A 24742-nucleotide genomic window follows, 5' to 3' on the forward strand; every position below is an offset into this window, starting at 1 on the left:
TCCATTAGGAACAGGTGAAGTTCAGTTGATCGGCCACCAGACGAGGGTCTCTTTCAGGCAGGTGCACTTCCCGATCGTTCAGATGTTCACTCCGTCGTTAGGACCTCTCTCACCGGACCCACGTGTCGCTGATGGGCCCCGGCGTTGGTGCGCCAATTGTTGAAAAGCAGCGAGACTCCCAAGACTTTCGATGCCGCTTGGTGCAAACCACCTCTAATTCACTTTAAGATTAGCAATCAAAATAACAAGGCAGGCGCTTGAAACTGGAAGGCGAAGAACACGTTTATTACTCCAGAGGAGAACACATCACATCGGACACCGGGGCTATCGTCAGGAGGTGCTCTAACTGCATCTCTGTGGCTCAGCCTTCTAAACACAGGTTTGTCACTTTATTACATGGTCAAACATCCTTGGAATCACCGCCTCAAGCTAGTTCCCACACAAACCCAGCAGCAATCGTCCCTCCACCCAGATCTAACAGATGATCGCTATCTCGCAGCTGGACATTCCAATAGGATCTAAAACATGTGGGATCGGTCAGATCTAAGGGGTTGTGTCACTGATTTAAATTCTGTCCCCTTTGTTGGTGAGGCAAGTTCGGCCGTATGTGGGTAATAAACTATGTCCGCAGGGGTCGGTTAGTGCATGGGATCGGAGTGTGTAGCCAGGTGCAGTGGAGGATGTTATCTAAGGGGCCTGCCCGTGCGCGGAGGATGAAAGAACAAGTGGGTTTGGCGCGGGAAGTGACTCCGGGGCATTGTCATGCTGACATGGTTTACGACCCCAGTATGTGTGCTCGGGCCTAGTCAGAGCGCGGGGGATGATAGCGAGGTCAGAGTGACACACAGGTGACCAGCAGTGTACGAAATGGCCGCGGTATCTAAAATGGTTGCCGCTTACGTGCTCGCAGAGGCCTTCCCTAAGCAAGATGGGGCGGCAATGTTCAGGTTTGTCGTTTTATGTCTAACAATACTGCTGACAGCACCCTTCTTTTTGAAATTTGCACATTGATTAGGTCCCACAGGTACATATGGAACACTCGTTCCACCACCTCGTGGAATGGACCATCACTGATGCGTTTGCTATTGACCTCTGCTTTTCCACTACTTCCTTACACCTACTGTAGCATTCTCGGTCCATTCTATTCTTCTCTTACCCTAATTTCCTACCTATAGTCATTCAGGGCGCATACTTCACCTTTTTTCCTCTCACAACTGTGACGTTTTTGTCAAACCAACTCACGTATCTTGTCAGCCTTAAAACCACCCAGAACAATCCATGAATGATCTGTGGGCAGAAGCAAAAAAGGCACTTTTTTTATAACAGCAGTCTGAAATGCAAAATTTCGCCCCGTGTTTAACTGAGAAAGTTCTGGCCGAGTGAACATTCCTGTCTATTTGTGGCCTACAAAAACGACAGCTGTTTGCTTAGCGGCAGTAAAAGCTTTTTCTCAGTGTTGAAACGCGAGCACGGTGACAGTTTATTTAAAACTGAGACATTTCTAGTTTTAAAATGCGTGTGCAGTACAGCAACATCCAATTTATTCAGATGATGTTTGCCTGTTAATATCTAATACAATGTATCTAAGGAAAATGCTTTTTATTTGTTTATTTGTTACAAAACACACAATTTCGTTTTTGAGGCCTTTTATTCCTATTGAATGTGAATTTTAATGTTATCTTTTAGGCATTTAACAGTTTGTACATGTGCGTAATTGCATACTCTATAAATTAAATAATAACATATAGCTATTGTAGCATATCATATGGTTCATTTCTGGAGTTTCATTTAATTTCTATTAAATATTAATTAAATTACATTTTGGATAACAGACTGAAGACAACAAGAAAAACCACAGACACACATTGAGCTCATTTCAGACATATACAGAAAAGGGTCAAACACTCATAATACATCGCGCGTAATAGCCATTTTTCATAAATAGCGCTATCGCTATTTACTTACAGAAGTTGTAATGTAAAACCACAAACCACATAGACATTTAAACACACATATAACCCACAGATCAACACTTAGGACAGAAACAAAGGACAGCGCACAGACTGTACTTAAACCAAACCATTTGTAAATACTAGTTGTAAGTCATATTTACAAGAAACGCTTCTCAATAGTATTCCAAAAGACTGCAAAAACAGCCCAACAGACTGTTTTATTTCCAAGAAGCCAAAATACACTCAATTCACTAACTTTGTCTGGCAGAACACCAAAAAAATCTCTCTGCATATCTCCATTCATACAATTGCGCAGAAAAAGGATCCTTGTTTGTATTATGTACATATTTTAATTCCATCGGGAAATAGAATCACCAAGTAAGAAATATGTTTTTATACTTAAACATATTTAGATATTCCCTCAGGGGAGCCCGCTAATTTAATTTACATCTCACTATGGTACCTTCAAAAAGCAACACATTCTTCGATGTGTGCTTGAAACAGGCATGCCAAAAATAGTGCAAAATATGCAGTATTATAAAAAGTAGCGCTTAAAGTACTCTTCGTACGTTGCGCCGTTCAAATTTTATAGGATTAGAGAAAAATCTCCTTTTTTACCTGCCTATATGTGTAGCATCACATATATTTACATATTCATAGAACTAACTCAATATTTGGCCAATACATATCAAAAATACCACAGTAAGTATTTCTAAAACTACCTCACCAATCCAAGGCTTCAAACTTACAACAAGTGCCGTAAAATGGCTCTTACCAAATAAATTGTTGTCCAAATTCTAACTGCCAAGTTCTAAATGACCTAACGGTCTTTTTAAAATACTCACGCCAAAAAGGTTCTCAGTCAGGGGTGACATCATTTGGAGGATCAAAATCAGGAAGATCAGAAATATACTGGGCTGCAAAGACAGAGAATCCCCAGAATCTCCGTGCGCAGAGTAGCTCCTTAGTAGAATCCTGTCCTGTCCTCCTCAGTAGATTTCTGTCTCCTGACAAGATCACTCCCTCAGATAGCCACTTCTGATGAGGTCCACATTGCAGCACCAACTGAAGAAATCAAAACTCCTGTTTAGGGGTCCCACTGATACTTGGTCCTTTTAAACCAACAAAGAAGAAATTGGCACAGAAGCTGAAATATAAAAGATCATTTTTTTTTTCTTTTTTTTTTTGTCCTCATTAGCCACTTAGTCAATCCAGGGGCGCTCCAGCCACAAGACACAGTCGCCTCTGTACCATTAAGAAACCAGAAAATGGTTTCACAACCTCCAGGAAAGCAGGCCTGATGTCTCAGCAAAAAGGAGCCCCATACGAACTATCTCCATACTAGCCCAATATTGGCTGATGGTCCAGTAGAATTATGGCGTGGGGTGCCTCCCTTTGGACATGGAAACTTAGGCTTAATCATCGGACCCGGGCGAAAAAAAAAAACCCGGGTACTCTAACTGTTCCGTCTCCACTCAATTAAAAAGTTCCAGAATCTCACAGTACGGGGGCTACACGTTCTGGCTAAATCTACTTTCGATGTTACATAGAGTGAAGACAACCACTCTGCATGAGTCGGTGAATTAATATTGACCCAATTTTTGCAGATTTGTCTTCTTGCTGGTAGAATAGCATAGTACAGAAATTCTCTTTCTAATCCCTTGATGTTATTATTTAACCCAAAAATGATTAAAGACCATGAGAAAGGGATAGAGATTCTGAGAATTGATTCAAGTGATTATTATTATTATTATATATGAGTTTATTCAGCGTGCAGCTACCCGTAGATTTCCCGGCGCTAGGAAAGCAGAAGCAGAGGAGTGTGAAGGAACAAGGTTACAAAGAAAACAGCCAGGTCTTCACTCCTTTGCGGAACTTGAGATAACAAGTTTCCGACCGCAAAGGGACGGGTAGCGAATTCCAGAGCGAGGGCGCCAAGTAGGAGAACGCGCGCCCACCAACTCTAGCCCGCTTGAAACGGGGAACACTGAATCTGCTTTGAGTTGAGGATCTGAGGGTGCGGGAGGGACAGTAGAGATGGACTAAGGGGGATAGATAGTGAGGGGATTTTCCAGCTTTGATGCGATGCATAAAGCATAGTGCTTTAAATTTGGACCTAGACTCTATGCACAACCAATGCAGGCTGCGCAGGGACGCAGAGACTGGGGCAGTTCTAGGCAGATTGCAGAGTAATCGGGCAGCCATGTTCTGGACCACTTGGAGCTTGCGGGTGACCTCTTTGCAGGCACCTAGTAGAAGTACATTCCCGTAGTCCAGCCGAGATGTCAGTAAGGCCTGGACTACTGACCTCTGGGTGCCTGAAGGAAGCATCCATGTGATTTTCCTCAGCCACCTGATGATGGTAGTACAGATGGCTGAGACTTTGACCACATGTTGCCTCATAGATAGCTGATTGTCAAAGAGGACCCCGAGATTACGTGCTGTTGTTGCTGGGACTGGCAGCGGTCCCATTTGCTGAGGCCAATGTTGTGGGCCTCAGAGAGCGGAGTCCGGCCCAAACAAGAGCAGCTCCGTTTTATCGCCGTTCAGCTTCAGTTTGTTGAACGGCGATAAAACGGAGCTGCTCTTGTTTGGGCCGGACTCCGCTCTCTGGGGCCCACAACATTGGCCTCAGCAAATGGGACCGCTGCCAGTCCCAACAACAACAGCACGTAATCTCGGGGTCCTCTTTGACAATCAGCTATCTATGAGGCAACATGTATATGAAATATACTGGGCTGCAGAGACAGAGAATCCCCAGAATCTCCGTGCACAGAGTAGCTCCTTAGTAGAATCCTGTCCTGTCCTCCTCAGTAGATTTCTGTCTCCTGACAAGATCACTCCCTCAGATAGCCACTTCTGATGAGGTCCACATTGGAGCACCAACTGAAGAAATCAAAACTCTTGTTTAGGGGTCCCACTGATACTTGGTCCTTTTAAACCAACAAAGAAGAAATTGGCACAGAAGCTGAAATATAAAAGATCATTTTTTTTTCCTTTTTTTTTTGTCCTCATTAGCCACTTAGTCAATCCAGGGGCGCTCCAGCCGCAAGACACAGTCGCCTCTGTACCATTAAGAAACCAGAAAATGGTTTCACAACCTCCAGGAAAGCAGGCCTGATGTCTCAGCAAAAAGGAGCCCCATACGAACTATCTCCATACGAGCCCATTATTGGCTGATGGTCCAGTAGAATTATGGCGTGGGGTGCCTCCCTTTGGACATGAAAACTTAGGCTTAATCATCGGACCCGGGGGAAAAAAAAAACCCCGGGTACTCTAACTGTTCCGTCTCCACTCAATTAAAAAGTTCCAGAATCTCACAGTACGGGGGCTACACGTTCTGGCTAAATCTACTTTCGATTTTACATAGAGTGAAGACAACCACTCTGCATGAGTCGGTGAATTAATATTGACCCAATTTTTGCAGATTTGTCTTCTTGCTAGTAGAATAGCATAGTACAGAAATTCTCTTTCTAATCCCTTGATGTTATTATTTAACCCAAAGATGATTAAAGACCATGAGAAAGGGATAGAGATTCTGAGAATTGATTCAAGTGATGTTTTGATTTCTTGCCAATACAAAGTGATGTTCGGACATTCCCAAAACATATGTAGGTCTGAAGCTGCTGGGAGAAGGCATTTGCTACAGCACTTCCCTGGTTGGAACTTGGAGAGCTTTTTGGGGGAATAATACGCTCGATGTAGTGTAAATAATTGGTTGCACCTCAACCACGCAGGTTTTATGATTTTATAGAGAAGGCTAAAGGATTCTATCCATTTCTCTTCTGCCTGGGGTTCTCCCTCTCCTCCCCATAGTTTTATCGGAAGGTTAAACTCGCCCTCACCTTCTTCCATCATGTTCCAGTAATAAGAGGCAACCTCCTTACCTCTATAAGGTTTCTCGACTAGGTTTTTTTCTAGAGAGCTGTATCCTCCAATTTTGACCTTTTTCTTAATTTGAGTTCGCAACCAACTGGACGGTTGTATGTAGACAAACCAGGATAGGGGTGAGGTTACCCTGTCTGAGAATATTTCCCATTCCATAAAGGATCCTCCTGCCACTAACTCTCCCCATCATGTTATTCCTGCTTCCAGTAGGACCGTTTTAACCGTCTCAGTATATTGCGAAGAGAACCCTGGTAGATCCCAAATCGGTGCGTAGTTGGAAAAATATGCTATCCCAACCTTAGATTTAATTTGAGACCATTCTTTTATGGGGCAATATAATGACTTTAGCCTGACTTTTTTGAAGAATCTCTGATGTCCGAACTTAAATAGGAATCCGTCCAATGGAAGATCAGAGCCCAATAGCATTGCTTTGAACATAGGGCCGTTTGAGTTGTCTAGCGGGATCTTTAATAGCATCCTGGAGTGGGTCAGATGAAAAGCCCAAGCATAGTATTCCAGGTCTGGCAAGGCGAGTCCTCCCTTTTCCCTCCTCCTTCTTAACTTCTTCCATGCCAGCCTGGTTGACTTATAGCTCCAAATAAATGAGTTGATGTTTTGTTGACATTTAGAGAGTTGTTTGGTATCGATTATTAATGGAATAGTATTACAGATGAATGTATATTTGGGGAGGATGGTCATTTTCACTAAGCTGGTTCTCCCATAGATGGTGAGAGGGAGTAAAGACCAGGATTTCATCAGTGCCTTGGATTCTCGGGAGATCTGATCTAGATTAGTCTGAGTCAAAAGGTTTAAGTCTTTTGTGATTTTGATCCCCAGGTATCGCATTGAAGGTTTCACCGGGAGCTGAAGATTTGTGATGTTCCAAGCCATTATATCTGTTTTTCCGGCGTTTATTTCATATCCTAAATGTTTTCCAAATTCCTCAGCCCTTTTGATGACCGTAGGAAATGCCTGGGCCGGTTCCGTTGTATAAATGAGAATGTCATCGGCAAATAGTCCGACTTTCTTCTCCCATCCAGAAAAAGAAAAAGGCGGAATATTGATGTCCTCTCTTATAGTCTGAACAAATGGTTCCACATAATTATTAAATAAGAGAGGGAAAATAGGACACCCCTGTCTTGTCCCTCTACTAATTTCAAAGGGGTTTGTACGTGTGCCATTAATTAACAGGCTGGCTCTTGGGTTTTTATACAATAAGCCTACCGCTCTACAGAATTTAGGGCCAAATTGAAACTTTTCCATGACTGCAGTTAGACAGGACCAGTTGACCCTATCGAATGCTTTTGTTGCATCGAGTGTCATAATTGCGAGGGGTAAAGCAAAAGTTGAGGCAATATCTATAGCTCCGACTAGATCGTACGTTAAGTCAGCCAGTTGTCGGCCTCTAATAAATCCCTTTTGAGCTTGATGGATAATTGTTCCAATCTCGCTTCCCAAACGTGCAGCCAATATTGTCGAAAAGATCTTATAGTCGTTGTTGAGAAGCGAGATTGGACGATATGATCCATAATCTGCTGGGTCCTTACCTGCTTTTAAGATTAAAGCAATATTTGCTTTTCCCCAGGAGCTAGGTGGTGTCTCGCCCCTGATAAATATATTATTAAATACATTTGTTAGAATCGGGGTGAGAGTAGAATTAAGCACTCAATATAATTCTCCCGGAATACCATCCGGTCCTGCAGCCTTTCCCTGTTTTAGTTGTTTAATGGCACTTTCAACTTCCGCCTCATTTATCTCTTTATCTAGATTTTCACTCTGAAGCCCGTTCAACTTTGGAAGGTTCACCTTTTTCAGCCATTCAGTTCTTTCCTCGATGTTAACATTAATCTCATCTGTGTATATGTTTTGAAAAAAAGCATTGAAGGCTTCACCTATTTCTAGTCTGGTCCGCTTTTATTTTCCAAGCTAACAACTTCCCTGCCGATTCGCCATATTCAAAATGGGAAAGTTTACTGGCCTGCCATCGTTTGTTCAGTCTCTCCTGCAGTAACGTTTCTAATTTATCTTTTAGCTCCCTTTTCTTTTCTAGATTTACCGAAGGCTCTTGATCTACAGACTCCAATAGGGCCATATCTTGCTCTATTATTAATAACTCCTCTCTATATTTCTTTTTTCTGTAGGAAGCCCGGTTAGTGATGCAACCCCTTATATATGCTTTCCATGTCTCCCAAACACTGACCAGGGAGTCAGAATCTATATTCCACTCCAGAAAGGAGGCGGTTTCAGATATGAGATATTCTCTTTCCTCTTCCTCTAATAAGATGGTGCGGTCAAAAGACCATGAAGCATAAGTGGGTTTCTGATCTAGCATTAACGAGAAGAGAATAGCTGAGTGGTCTGAAATATGCTGAGGTAGGTATGTTAAGTTCTTTATAGAGTCTTTTATGGAGAAGCTAAATAGGGCATAATCAATATGCGATTTATGCTTATATTTGTGATTGTGAAAGGAGACACCCAAGGTTTTCCCAGCTCTTTGTCTCCATAAATCTTCCAATCCCAAATTGGACATGCAACACATAAGTGTATCTCTCATTTTATTATGAACTACAGCCCTAGAACTAGGGGATATGTCCAATTTTGGATCCACCACTAAATTAAAATCCTCCATCCATATTATTGGGTCTGTGATGGTGATCAGGTGATTTTGTAATATATTTAAGTAGGAGGGATCATCCTGATTGGGACCATAGTAGCCCACCAGGGTGAATCGCCTTACGTCAAGCTGAACATTGGCTATCAGCCATCTGCCACTCGGATCTGTCCTCCAATCCACAATCTGAGCCCTAGCTCCCTTTTTAAAGATGATGGCTAATCCACGAATATTGGCGTTGTGGTCTGTGCTTATGAATTTGTCAACCCATTTCAATTTTTTCAGTATGTCTGTGATCTCTTGTTTATTTAGATGTGTCTCCTGGATTGTTATGATCTGCGCGGGCGAGTCTCTAAGGTACTGCATGATTGTATGTCTTCTCGCTCGTACGCGCAGGCCATTTACGTTCCAGGACAGAAATTTAATATCCCTCATTTATCTTTACCATCCAAGTGTCCCGCTTTCCCCATTGTATTTTTTCTACTATTATCTGTCTATTGTGTTTTATTTCAACTGCTCATGTTATGTAACAGACCCTGGAATCAGTGAATTTTAGAAATTTGGCATTTTGCTTATGAGGACTTTTTTGTGCTTTCATCCCCCCACCTACACCCCTCCCTCTACTAGAAAATCCCCCCTACTTACTCTGGCCAGATGACTTGCCAGGTTGTCGTCCCCGACATACTCCCACCTGAGGCCCCCATCTATCTCGTTAGTTGGTCAATATAATCGGTATTATGTAGGTGGCTTATTTATTATTTTGGAGATAGACAAGATAGCATCTGATATCAAGTAGATCAAGAAAAGGCTGAAGGGAGAAAAAGAAGGAGATCCAATAGCCTGGCACATTTGGTATTGTATATTGTATATTATGGTGCTCTAGCCTTTTCACTGTTATAGGCTATTCAGGCTCTTTTAATATTTCTTCTCCTTAACATTTTTGTTCCTGTAGCCTTATGTTCTCCCTGTTGCAACCCCTTTTGTTTTTTATTCCCTTTTCCCTTTTTAAGTGCGATTCTTTATAGCTTTTTTTTTTTAGAATGCAATTATTTATAGCTATTTTATTTTATAGTTTATTTTTGTATGATAGTATGTCTATGTTTTTTTAGAGTTTATAAACAAACAAACGCATTTATTATTATTTTTTTCCCCCTGTTCTCTACCTCCCCTTATCCCCCTTTTTTTTAAATCCTAGATGACATCATGTGTCAAGGGGTTTGAGAGAATTCGCTAATAGAAACTAGTAGTTCATCCGCCTCAAGAGGAGTCTTGATGTTGTACATTTTATTGTTGAACATAATCTTCAAGAAGGCGGGAAATCGCATCTGTACAGTGGCTCCTAAAGCTCTAAACTTTTCCATCCGTTGTCCTAGCTCCCATTGCCCATCCAATGTGGTTTTGGATAGATCTGACCTTACTTCGAAGGAGAAGTCTGGAGTCTTTAATGACTTAGCTTTAAGTGCTAAATGAGGATCTTTTCCTTCATCGCATAAGTTAGAAAATGTACGAGGATCTTTCTGGGTTTGGTCCTGCCTGGGTTGAGATGGAAGGGGTCACGGTGTATCCTCTGTATGTCTGACTCTAGTTCTAATGTTGACTCCTTTAAGTTAAGAGCATCCTTAAGCAGAGTCACAATGTATTTTTAAATTTCGCTTCCTTCTTTACCTTCTGGAATTTTTAAAATCCTAAGATTGTTCCTCCTTGAGTAGTTTTCTAGGGACTCAACTCTTTCTTTTACAGCTTCTCCCTCCCTCCGCAGAGTCTGGATCTTTGTTTCTGCGTGATCTAATTTTGCTTTGAGTTCACTTAGAGTATTCTCTAAGCTCCCGGTCCTCTCAGAAAGCCCATCCACTTTGGTCTCTAGATTTTCGCACATAGCCCGAATCTCAGATTGATTTGCCTTGATTCAGCAAAGCACTTTTTTGACTCATCAAAGCCACATTTAATCTCATTTCTCATGTTGAGGAGTATATGCTGGAGAGTATCTTCACTGTCTTCTTTGTTACCCCCTGAGCATAATTCCAATCCTTTGCTACGCTTATAGCTTCTGTTCCTACTAAGTTCGTGGCTAAGTGATCTGGTGGGGTCTTCATGACTGTGCTCAGTTCTGTGGCGTCATCATCCGTCATTGACTTATTTTCCTGTTCCATTTTCTCCGCTGCTGGGAGCTTGGAGCTGTTAAATATGACTGAGCTAAGTGTGGCAGGTACTTCAATTGGGATGGATTTCATTTGTGTGATAGTCGGGCCCTGAGATTCTTGATTGATATTTAGGACCTGAGGCAGGATCTTAAAGTAGAACTTCAGAGAGGGTGTAATCAGTGTGGCTTTGGTCTTTTTAGATTAACCTTTATTCTGGGTTAGCTTGGGAGGTGACCCTTTCACACTGTTGCTTGGTCCTCCACTACTAATTTAGTAGTATGTGGTATCGAGTGCCTCTTTTCCCCACTCAACGCTTTGAAATGCAGTGTTTGTAATGAGTCTAGCTCAGACTCCGTCTCTGGCTCTGTTTCTATTTCTCTTTCAGGTCTCCCTTCTGGCACTTGTTCTAAGTCTAGATCCACAATTTTGTCTAAGCCACCAAGAGCTATATCCTTCTTTCTACCTTTCCCCTTCCCCTTTCGTTTCCCCAGGTTGTCGCTGGTGAGCCCTTTCTTCGCTTCTGCTCTCCTCTTTTTGGTCTGTGCCTTGCTACTTTTCTGAGTTAGTACTGCGCTGGAAAGGGCTTGCAATTTGCTCTTAATATTAATCAGGTTCGGGACAGGTACGGGGTAGAAGTCTTTTCCTGATATTTGCACAGCACTTTTTTCTTGATTTGCTAGTGTCGGGAAACTTCTGTCTGCTGTGTATAACTCTGCATGTTTGTGGCTAAGACGGTCACATTCGACATTAGCACTTGCTATTTTATCAGTTTTGCTAGTGTTTAGATTTGCGACCTTCTTTTCCTCCAAATGCGCTTCTAGTGGGACACCCTCCTCCCGAAAGCCCCCCTTACCGCACCGTTTTGCTGTGGTCGCTCCTCTGGTGAAGAAACTGTGTGTAGCCGCCCTCCGGCTTCTCCGCAGCTCCACGGCTGCCTCGTACCAGCGGAAGGGCGCAGGGAGAAAGACCTGCCCCCAGCACATCGGCTGCTCCGGTCGCGGCGTCCAGGAAAGCCGCTGAGCCGTTGAGAAGAACGCCGCTGAGAAAAAAGACGCCGGGCTGGGCTCCAAATGCTCGGCGTGCGCGCGAAATCAAGCCCGTCGCTGCTCCACCGCAACTCCGACCCACCAGGTAGTTGAATCCACCCGTGAAAAAGCTGGAAACGCTGTAGATGACCGAAAGAGATGTCTCTGTCAGAATGGGGGCATCAGGACTGGAGTCTCCATTTGGACGTGCGCGCCGCTCTAGCTAGCGGGCACCATGTTTTCCATAAAAGATCATTTTTATTAAACTCAAATGAGTGAGACTACGTCACACAGAAGCCTTAGCAACTGAATGAGGCAGTCTAAGGAGTACAGAAAACTGGGGCTTTATATATATGCTTAGAGTTACATAGTAAGCATAAATGCAAGGGGCAGTCCTGGCTCATGTAAGCATGCAAAATGACTAAGTTGGGCATACAAGATCTACTGGCTCAACAAAGTGGGAGGAGAGTTACTTCTCCATACAGCAGCAAAAATAACCTGACAGTTATATTAGAGAAGCAGGTGCATTCTACTAGCTAGGCCCTTCTGGGCATGTGCGAAGTGGAGGATGCTGAATATAGTTTGTCTCTAGGCAGATTTCAAGAGCAGTTAACACTGAGGGAGGACAGAGCAAATGGCGAGCACATGGCAAACAAAATGGCTGCCAGAAATACAAAATGGCTTTCAGCTCATGCTAACAAATCTGTCCAATATTTAACACACTGACTTGACACGGCAGAGAAACTTTGGACCACCCTGGGAACTATTGCTGCCTAGGGAGATATAGCCCAGCAATTGGGGGGTGGAGCATCATCCCTGATGCTTGCCACGTGGAAACGAAATGTTGATTGGTGCATGTTCAGGGAGAAAACAGTCTATGTAGCAAGAGTCCGCCCTAATAAATGGTCTCTAGTGTGGGCCAAGTGGAATGCCTACAGGGGAGATATATGTGTTGCACCCACAGCCCCATCAAAGACGAATCATTGTCCCCTTGATGCGCACCCCAACCTGTGTGTTGTATTATTGTAATTGCCTAGAATCCCAGATTAATTGCCATATGAACTGATACTTTTGTTTCCCTTCATGTGATATGCAGATTTTTTGTTTATGTTACCAAAATTGATAACAAGATATAGCAAAGTGCTGAGGATTTTGTCCATGGTCCAAGAACCCAATACCAGAGGAAATCACTTCTTTTTATAGAGTAGTCCAAAAACTTTGCTTATGCTTTTCCATCAGTATCACTTCTGCTGAAGGTTATGATAGAGCAGCAGAGACAATTCTCATCATTCCCGTTCAACCATGTTGGTGGTGGTATCCGGACTCACTTTGCCCATTAAAAGAGCCACACAGGAGGCTTCTTTGATGACGAGGGAATGACTACCCTGCCGTGGTCTGTGCTGGTCGCAGGCTGTGGCATGGCCTTTTAAGATAAATCTGCTGCCCCAAGGGTGAACTCACAGCTGCACCGGTACAGCATATTGGTGAAAGATGGAGTGGCTATTTGACACAGGTGTTCAGTCCTTCAGAGTCCGGATGGTTTCTGGTGTGTACTGCAAAAGGCAACCGATATCCCCCAGCAGCAAATGGGTGCAGTTAGTGACTGCTCATGTCTGCAAGGGGATGTCTGTTTCTCCCTTTGACAGGTTTGCCCTCTGGGGGCTCACCGACTGCGCCAGCTATTTGTGGTGCATCGAGAGTGCACATCCTAGCGGTCTTTTTGCCTGTGTGCCCGCATCCATAATATGACACGGGCAAAGTGTTTCTCTCATTAGTATGTGGCCAAGCTTCCTTAGAATCCCATCAGCCCTATCTGTGTTACAGAAAGGGCTGCACAAGCCTCTGCCGCCCCTTCTATAACACCAAAGTGTACCAGGGTGCAGAAACCAGGTGCCCTTAGAGCCCTTTATTTAATACAGCCCCAGATGTCTTTTCCAGGATTAAGGGCAAGATCATACACTGCAACTTCCATTACTAAACCTGGCCACCTTGCTCATAGGAAATTTATAGTTGCGGTATCCTAAACTTTCCACAAGAATTAATGAGGTTCTCAAATAGCTAGATTTCGCATCTTCTTACTAGAAAACAGATTGAAATTGAACGTGCTAAGAAGAGTTGATACCACTCAACCAAACTAATTTAGTAAAATCTGGTTTTCAGTAGTTTGGCTGAGGGTACACGTTTCCGAGATTACTGCATTTGGAAAATGTATGCGGACATCCTTTTCCACAAACATTGAAATGAAGTTTTAGGGCTCAAGTCTTGGATGAAGTGACAAAACATTCCCCTCTTTTAACAGAATGGAAGACTAAAGTCTCGCCAAAATTAATAGCTCTCATATTAAATTATTGTGCAAGACTGTCCTTCAATATTTTGCTTGGTGACCAGCACATTGGCCAAAAGAATGTTTAAAGTATTCACTAATGGACCTTGTATTGTATTCTTTCATCATACGGTTTTAATAAGAATTGTCCCTTCTTCCAGCAAATATTAGTTCAGATCTCTACGTGATTTGGATTTTTTTGTTAGTCTTACTTTCCTAGGTGATCCTCCCTAAGGAGCAGGTTTCCATACACTGAATGTAACGAGTGCCTTTAGCTGTTAAACACCACAGATATGTAAACCAAGGAAGGCATTTCTTACCCACTGGGCTATTCATACTGCTTTGGATTCCTCAACACAACAGAAAGCTGAATGGGATAGCAGTCTGCATCATAGATAGTTCATAGATATGTCATAGGTCACTTTTATGTAAACCTAGGAATCACTTTGCATATGTAAGGCAGCTGTTAATGCTCTTGTGCTGATGCTCTGTCCCTAGCAGTTAGAATTGGACATTATATGTTCTTCATAGTGCTTGTCTTTATCTGGGCCTGAGGCAGAAGTGGCTCCTCCATCAGGACGGAGGAGTGTCACCTCACTAATTAAAGTGCTCCCAGAAAATGGTAAAAACGTTAATTTATTACCATTTTATTTTCCACTAACCCGCATCCTGAGGCGAGTGTCAGGACGGGGCAGGCCATTGTTGCTAAGTGGCAGTAGCAGGGAGGAGTGGTGTATGAGAGAGATTTATCATGTAGTAACTCTCTCCCGATTACATTTAGACGCGGCGGCCTCAAGGCAACTCACACTGGCAGGATATAGTGTACATACCTGGAAGGGACTATTCTGCCTAGTGTTATTATGTGAAAGAAGGACTGGTCAAAGAAAGGTCACTTATTCTGTATCTTGTTACATAGATGAATATGTTATTTCGTCATATGTTAGATTTGTATATTCAGCTATAAACGAATGTATTTTAATGTATGTTTGTACTTTGGGTCACATAATTAGGTGTTGCCCTTCACAGAGACATGTAACATTGTAAAAAAAAAAATTGAAAAAAGATAAACTAGTGAAATAAATGACCAGGACTAATGAAATCAGAACACTGGTACCTTTGCTTTAAGTAAATGACAAATTGTGGCAACTAGATACTTTGTTTATAAAGTTTAAGTGGTCCAGTCTAGTTTGCACAAAGGACCCAGGCCTTCCTTTTCTAAAAAAAAAATTTAAAACGCTCAAACCTAGGCAGTGCCCCTTACTTATGATATGGGTCTTGCATGGTGTTTACATTGCTCATACAGATTTTCTGAAACTGGCATTGTGCCCTTAACTTCTTTAAAAGCAATGATGAGTATTTCAGCTGAGATATCTTGGAACCATGTTCATTTCAGGATGCCACTGTCTGGTGCGGTTTTCCTGAGGAATCTGACCAAGTCTGGATAAGGTGAAAACCCGGACTTAAGGGTGTGATAAAGTCACGTTTAAGGTGCTTCTAGTACTTCTGTCTATGGATCTTTCCCCTATGAACATCACCATCACCCCTTCACTCACATCATCAGCTGGGTCTTTCCAAGAGATTTTGTTTTGAAAGCAGTGGCTGTACATGGGAGGATTAGTGCTATTTCCCGAAGTGTTGAGAGTGTGCTTGGGATTGATATTCAAGAAACTACATAAAAAAGATTGCAGCAGTGCAAATCGTGTAGTTGCTTTCAGGCAGACTGACAATCTTTATGGGCCAAATTAAAACGCCACATGCATATATACCTTAAATCATGCTGTGCAAGTAGCTTGTCTGACAAATGCCAATTGATGATTTGTGTTCAGAAAACAGGAATTTACATTCACAAAGTCATTTATTCACACCTAATATTGCACTGTTATGGTGTAATGTTACCTGTGAACAAATCTGCTCCCAGGTGTGGTTGCTGTTTATCCCTAAAATCTTACACATCATGAGGCACCTTAACTGCAAGCCCGTGGGTGGGTGGATCAGTGATGGTGTTAAGCCTCAATTTCATGAGGTAATGTGTACCAAGATGAGGTTTACGTTTGACACGAAGGAGAACATGAAGTGTATTAACTCCATTCACAAAGACAATCACAAAGCTGCACTTATGTATACTCTATACCTCATAGGTGCATATTTAAGATTAATTAACAATACTCCGCAGAAGTGTTCCTGGAAGCTGCACCAATTACAGCTTTTCCAATGTACAAACTAGTAAGTTGCGATTGATGGATTTAATTTTGTTTTTTTAAAGGCTTTTATTTTCTCTAATGCGTATTTACACCTCTCAAAAGTGTACAGTCATACACTGTGGAAAGACAGCCTGACCTGCAAGTGCATATTTTTCCCATGGAGAACCCTTTTACCTCCACCCACACCAAGTTTGGGGTTGCTTCATCCAGCTTCAAGCTTTGAAATTAGAGTTGGTCCAATCCTTTGCTGGATAAAACAGACTGTTTCCAGGGTGAGAGAAGGGCCAGCTAGAAGCAGGATAATGGCCAAATAACATGAGTTTGTTGGGGTTCACAAACTTAGAAGGCAAACCACCCCTTGATCTATTCCCTCCTTACCCTTTGCTTAGGGTTTGGTTAAGGTTGTGACAGAGAATTGAGCAGCAGCAAAACACTTTATACCTGGCAGGTATCATTTAGTGAATTGCTACCGGGCATTAGCAGCCATCTATGGTGTTAAATGCAGTTGTATGGCCATAAATTGCTTTCTGAATCGGTTACTCAGTCTTTTGAAAGTAGTGCTTTCATTCAAACTGCGTGAGGAAGGATGCATTATTAATTAATTAATCTGTGGATGAGATTCATGCATGCATCCTGAAGCGGTGTACGTCATTTCTAGAAATCTCTAGAAAATAAAGCGGGAAGACTATGCATTCCTGATCACCACAACCTGTACCAAACAAGGATGGTGTAAGAACCTTTCAGAGATATTGCAATGGAGTGCCTTGCAAACTCAGGAGCCATGTGATGTCTGATAAAGAGATCCTACACTGAATTTCAGTTTTAATTACCTTACAGGCCTGACACTTGGACACATGAAAATTGAACACCTAGATATCCATTGATGATGTGGACCGAATGGGGTAAGAGCAAGATATAGAAAGTTCATTATGGTTGTATGTCGGCAAGGGACCACAACAAATTCTAACATACCATTAGCAAGGCTGTGCAGCAATTTAGGAGCATCTGTCAGCTATCTCAAGACTTAAGAAGCCGAGGTATTAGCAGTTTTCCCTTTTCTGAAAGAGATCAAAGATTTCATTAAAGGGCTCTTTGGAGAATTTGTTCCTGTTGTGACACCCAGTGCACCCATGTGAGCGGAATGTAAACATTGAAGCTGATATACACCCGTTTTGAAGCCATGTCTGAGACAGGCTATGGATCATGGAAAACAGGTTTTTATACTTATGATAACATTAGGGAGCTGCAAGCATTATCCGTCAAGGAACATGATATGCATTTTTCCAAAAATAAAATGCTTTTAGCACAAACATATTCTTTAGGTTTTCGTTATCATTGAAATATCACTTGAAACAGAAATTATCTCTACCATCATACTTTGAAAATCCTACATCAAGAGCAGGAAAGATGTTGCACAGAGAGGATCCCGGGAGAGCCCTTTAAAGTTATTTGGAGAGGACTAAATAATTCAGCAAAACAGATCACCTCGGCATAACGCGTCAGCATGTGGACAATCCAGCATGAAGCAATTTGTATCTAAGGAAGGTGGATAATGATTAGGTGTGGTGAGATTAATATAATTTCTGAATTTTACCTCACATGAAATTTGTGTAATTTCACATTACCCGATGATGTTTTGTACTTGTTTGTGTGCCGGCGCATCGTTTGCACAGAAAATGCCTTGCAGAAAGACATTTTCTGCTTGAACCAGTGACTTGCAGGTATCTTGTCAGGCTTTTGTACATGAAGCACATGCTTGTGTCATCAAAGTAATTTCTGCTTAAAAGTGTGATAGTGTCAAATTTTTAGAACATTTTGTAGAATTTTATGAGAAACTACACTATTTCACTATTTTGCACACCTTTGATAACAATATGTGCCAATCGGTGCCAGTGCATAGAAGCATCCAACAGAGTAAAGGCCCATTGTGCGAGAAGAGTAGCCATGACAATATGCCCTGCATCCAGGCCTAATGCTTAAGGATATTTGCAGGACATATAGAACAATGGCTTCTTAATGTACATATGCAGGGGTGGGGAAGTATGTGGTGAATGTTTTAATGAGATCTGATTGCCACCTCTTCTTCGTATACTGCTTATCATTGTGTTTGACAGCATGCAAATCTTTCAAATAGCCACCAGTCCTGCCTTCTCCCCAAAGGGACTTAAAGATTAGTTTTGTCTCACATTTCCAGTGCTTAATTTGTAAAATATGAAGTCCAGGTGCTCAAATGTTTGTTGAAGGCCACACCTACTTTCCCCCGGCTCCCCCGACTCCCTCCACTGGCTCCACCCACTTGGTCTATTGGCTTCACCCACATCCTCAACTGGCACTGCTAAAAGTTAAATTTAATACCCGATCTAAATTTCAGCAAGGGAACCTTCCTCATAAGAAAATGCAACAATAAACATAATTTTACTGAAAGTAATGAACAATGAAGTAGTGATGTCTGAGTTTTTCAAAAATGTTTCTGAAACTCACTTGGATTATACCATAAAGAAGAATGAGTGGGGGCGTACTTGCCTGCAAACAATTAAATATCTTCAGATTTGTGAGTTTGAAAGTTGCCTCTAATGGGTGTTCTATCTTTAAAGAGTTGGGCAGGCTTGTCAGGCACACTGGGACTGGCACTTTGGCAATGCATGATATGCTAGTACTACACTGCGTTTAAAAGCAGGAGTGGATTTACAAAAGCTATGGGCAACAATTCGTCTCTAGTGCAGTCTTTTAAAAAAAAAACAATAGTTGATGGTAAAAGGCAAGTGCAAAAACCAGAGTAAGTCCAGGCTGTGCTCGGCTCTTAGGTTCTTATGAAATGGTAGTACAAAATATACTGTAGCACCCGTTTTTGCATTCCCTACAATAGCCCGCAAGCAGGGGCGGCATTAGGCATGTGCAAGCTGTGCACCTGCACAGTGCCACCAAACCCCAGGGGCCTCCATGCCAATATATATCCTTAATATAATAATCCTCTGAGGATTGATACATATTTGCGTGGCGGCCCCTGGCAGGGATTTGGCGGCCTCCGGCTCTGTTCCACTTCCTAACACCCTGACCCCCCCCCCTTCTGAGCTCCGGGGGGCTCCCACCACCCGGACCCCCTCTTCCGGGGCCCCCTACCTACGCTCCCTGCCCAGGGCCACCATGAGCCTAGAGCCGCCCCTGCCGCAAGTACCTTTTTTCCCCAAAATGATTTGCAAGGATTTTGATATTGTAAGAAAATCAAGATCTGGCGAACATAAAGGTTTCCACGTTCTAACATGAGAATAAAGTGAAAGCTGCAGGTTGAGAAACAACTATCTATCTAGGAAGAGAAAGCTACTGCCATTTTTAATGGATATCCTTCCTCTGGGATGATGTATACAAACTTTAGATTAAAAATCTATTTTTTTTAAAGTGCCAGTTTGGGCAAAAACATGTTGCCATGCTTTCAATATAATGATTTGCAGAAAAAAGTACCAGGCTTGTGGAAGGGCCCCACACCATTTCCATCAACATCGCTTTCACATAAAAACTAAATACGAGTCAGCGCTTGATTACTCAAAATGCTGTCACGCTGTAGTGTTCTGAGAATGACAAGCATGTAATAAAAGAGAGAGGGAAAGGCTTTGGTGGAAAACAAAAAATATAAGGGAGCATCAGCAGGGAGCATGTAAGAGACAGAAAGCTACTGAGAAAGAGAGGGGAAAAAACAAGAAGCAATAAAGAGAGAGCGAAAACAGAGTCAGAGGGGCAGGTAAAGAGAGGAAGGGGAAGAAAAAGATAGTGAAAAAAGTGTGGGAGAGAGAAAAAGACAAAGAGAGACCACTTAATTGCATTAAAGGTATTTACGTGCAGTGTATTCCTAGAGGAGGGAGTGCCTTATGAAGAACAGGAAATACTAGCACTTTATGACATTGTAATAGTATTTACCCTATGGCTTCAAATCACGTTAATAACAGGTATTACTTTAACATGAAAATATTAACTTGTTAAACTGCAGGATTCCAAAAGGCTATGACAGCCGCCAGGCCTCAAGTTTGTGCCCCTCCGGATGCAGACATGTTTCTACCACACTTGTAATTCTCTAAATTATCTACACAGATTGTACGACCTTCCCACAGCTTTAGGAGTGGAGTCAAGCATGAAAAGAGACCTTACACATAGGACTGGATGTGTTTTCAAGTCGCTGCAAATGTCTTATGTTCATAAAACGGCTTCCTGCTTGTCTTGTAAAGATAAAGTTCTCTTCACCACCCCGCTGCGAATTGATTACATTTAACAGTAAGGTCTGGTCAAATGCTATGTAGACAATTAAAATCATGGCAAGACGTGGCAATCTGAAAACAAATCTGCACACGTTGCCTGCCGCACACAGAACTAAATAATCCAGATTCCAGCCCGGGGCAGGGCCTTAAGTTAACCGCTTCTCTGCCCTAAATTAAATTCACACATACTACGGGAGCCAAAGTCTCAATAAAACCAACGTATAGCCTATTTGGCCATTTTGCCTTGATGCTGCTTAAGAACGTGTGTAGAACCTGCAAATTTGGATATTATAATGTGTACGATCGTCAGCCGCAGGCCACTACTAGGCCAGGGCAGGCACTGCAGTAGTGTATCATGGAATCTTGGGGAGCTGCCACCACGCTCAAAGAAATAACAAGCATTTACAATGCAATGGTCTCGGCATTATTAAAGGTAGAGCTATTGGCATTGCTCATGCCATTTTTTTTAAAAATCATAAATAAATGGCATTGTCATTTACATTGCCAATAGCTTAATTGTTAAATAAATGGCATTGTCATTTACAATGCCAGTAGCTTAATCGCTCGCAAATGCATGACCTATTGCATTTACACCCACACAGAGCCACTCACACAAAGCCACCCACACACACATACAGAGCCACCCACACAGAGCCACAGACACACACACAGAGCCAAACACACACAGAGAGACACACACACACACAGAGACACCCACACAGAGACACACACACAGAGACACACACAGACACACAGAGACCCCCCCACACACACACAGCCCCGCACACATACAGAGAGCCCCACCCACACACACTGAGCCTCACACACACAGAGCCCCACACACACACACAGCCCCACACACACACAGCCCCACACACACACAGAGCCCCACACACACATGCACAGAGCCCCCCCACACCCACTCACACACACACAGAGCCCCACACATTTGACTCAAAAATTCCTTCCACAGACCCCCACCGTCACTGTTACTGGTGCTTAGTGTCTTGAAATGTAGCGTGAGGTAAACAAGCCCTTGCACAACTTCCACAGAGCAGATCAGTTGAGAGGCAGCTACGGGGTTTGGCATGCTTCATGCAATAAATACTGTGTATAGGGTCGGTTTGAAGGGGAAAACACTGCCATATTGTTAAAACTTAGGCTGCAGCATCAACATTATCGGCGCCATCTTGCCCCCATTTTGAGCCCATTCGTGCGCGTAAGCGGCGGCCATTTGGAGTACCATGGCCTCTCTGCCCATCGTTGATAGCCAGCGCATCTCTCTCTCTCTCCTGACCTCGCAAAGCTTCCCCCGCACGCTGACAGCCCCCGCTTTCACATACCTTGGGTCATAAACCCCTCTTCCACGCAGCTCTGCCTCGGAACCCCATCCTGTTCCCAGCGCGACACCTCCCTCCATTCCTTTCATGGTCCCGGATCCTTTGATAAAACCCCCTTTACTTTGTGCCCGTTTGTCTTACTCGTTCCCAGGCCGCCACCTGGCCCTGCGGATACTGTTATTGCCTCCCCCCCCCTCCTGTACAGTAGGAAGCTTCCCCCATCAAAGGATCCATGAGTTGATCAAAGCCCCCACCCCGTGAGATCCGATTGACCTCATACATTCCGTGAATCGGCGGAATGTCCAGCTGCGCGATGATCATCACCTGTTGTGACCGGGGTGGGGACTTCAACTGTAAATGTGTGTGGGAACGGGCCTGAAGCGGGGATTCCGAGGATGTCTTTCCTTACATCAAAGTAATGACAGAGATGTGTTTGACGTAATAAAATAATAAACTTGTGTATAAGAGGCCAGGCCTCAGATATGCGGTTAGAGCACCTCGTGACGATACTTGCTGTCCGAACTGATGTGTTCTCCTCCGGAGAAGAATAAACCCTTGTTTCCTGCCTTCCAGTCTCCAGCGCCTGCCTCTTCATTGATTAATAATTTGTGGGTTAAAGAGGCGACACCGCCGGGCAATACTTAAGGATCTTAGTTTATTGGTTGCTTCCCACCTTTTTACATATAGCCACTAACGACCTGTCAGATCTGCACCTCTCACGCTCCGATTCTTGAGTGTTAAGCTCAGTTACGTATTACTGCAGCCATTATAGACAGTCTCTGTCTACAACCAATGGTAAAGTGGTGATAATTCACCTGACTGGATTCGGGGGCGGATGTTTGCAGACGTCAGCTGGTTATCCGGAACTACAGCTCCCGGGCATGAGAAAATGCGGAGGGTTGGCCTGTTGAGGCTTGATCGCCCATGGTTTAACAAATCACACCCAATACGATCAAAGTTGCTTTCTCTCTCATTGTGTCACTTCCTGGCTCCACGTTCAAGCAAACACAACAACCACACAGTACTTTCCCTCGACAAGGGGTGCAGGGGTGGTCCCAATTAAGAGCCCCCCCACCATTCAGGGGACACCATGCTTGGCAAGCATATCTGCGAGGTATGGGAGACGCGAGGGCCCCTCATCACATTCTGCAGGGGCCCCATAATTTTGCGTTACGCCACTGGCCTGGACTCCTTGTCATGTAAGACGATATCTGTCACCTTTTCTACCGCTCGTTGCACTCCTGTCACAGCGGGACGACATTCAGTGGACTCAGATAAGTCAGTCCTAACATCCTTCGACTCCCTCCTTATACGTCATGAGGTAAGTAAAACGGCGCAAACATGTATCCTCCAAATGATCTTCGCACCCCCATGCCTGTGCACCGAGCTATTCTACATGCTCAGTGCACCCTCAAAATTTCACGCACGCCAATGCACGACAACCCCTCAACAAATCAAACCAGAGCGACCCACCCCAGGCTGCCTCTAATCAGGGAATATTCCAGCGCTGCAAAGTCACGGCAGTGCTAAAAGCGCTCTAAAGGCGACAGCAAAAACATGGACACAAATTAATATTTACCACCAGTAGGGGTGGCATGAATACACACATTAAAATGTGAACACTTAAGAAAATGTGCCCGCATGGTCAGCAATCCGACACAAAAACAGTCACGTTTTAGGTAATAATTCAGTAGTCCTCTTTGCATACCCATACTGTTTTTGTCTTTTTGTTTACTTTATAAATCACGTACAATTTGTTTTAGTTATTTGAAATAAATAAAGTAATGGCCAGTTCTTGAAAAGTCGCCTATAGACAGGAAGCGCACTATGTAATTAGCATTCGATAAAACTAAAAACCAGCCTTTAAAAAATGGTGATGGTGATCTGTGTTCGAGGTTCGTAGTCTCCTTCTTTTATTTTGTTGTTGTCACTCGGCTTGAACGGCTGAAGTGTCACGATCAAGTGGTGTAAGCAGATTATTATTTGTGATAGAAATGTCTCATTATTTGCTTCCCGACAAGTTCGTTATTGGGCTTTCATCTACATCTGGTGTTATTATAGTACAAGGTCCTGTTCTGCAGACCGGGGCTAAGCGTTGCCTACTGACAGCACGTGATGGCCGCTGCTCCAGGTGTGCCGCGAGCACGTGTATAGATAGCACTGTTTATATTTTGTGATTTAATACTTCCACTGAGCCGTTTCTTTGTGTAAAACAACGAAACGCAAACTAATTTACGCAATTCAGGGAGAGACACACCAGCTAGGACAAACCATAATAGTGTGAACATAGAACTATGGTATGAGCATGCATCAATACGGAAACAACATAGAATAGAGCAGAAAACCAAATTGGCGGATACGCGCTGACAACTTTTGATGAAGGGTCACGCTTATTCGAATTATACAGTTGAAAGCTTTTGCATAAAATAGTGCAGCTGTAGGTGTCGTCTGAGGTCTACAGGCGTGTATACCCAGGGCCTGCTGGCAGTAAAATGGAGCGATTTAGGACAAACGTTGGATGCAATAGTGTATGCTTGTTGGTGCACTCGCGTGAGGTCGCATTTGTGTCCATTTCAGGCCGTGCATGTGTTTTTCTAAACTTGACATCGAAGCTAGTAAGGACTGTGCGATTTTTCGTTAAACAGGCGTGTACGGAACACATGTTGTTCCTTTTCTGGTACCCCCTGCAGCTTGATCTGCCCATTGACTCTCCATACTTTACATGAATTCATAAAGCAACCCCACTTTTCTTCACTTATGAACATGCACCCGTAGTTGACGTGCACGAAAGACTGTAAGATTTACAGAACCCATGTTTGTGCTGTGAGTGGGTCTGAACACGGGTGCTGGGACGTGGTTTTCCAGTCCCCGTCTCTGCAACGCCTGCTGCAACTGTGCCCTATATAGCACATCAGATATTACGGTCTTTACGGATGACAATGGTTCATCACGTCTGTTGTTCCTGCGCACATAAATCCCCCATACTTTTATTTTTATTTATTTTGAAAGTTTTA

This window comes from Lissotriton vulgaris, chromosome 2_1, assembly GCF_964263255.1.
Source record: "Lissotriton vulgaris chromosome 2_1, aLisVul1.2, whole genome shotgun sequence".
NCBI classification, from domain to species: domain Eukaryota; kingdom Metazoa; phylum Chordata; class Amphibia; order Caudata; family Salamandridae; genus Lissotriton; species Lissotriton vulgaris.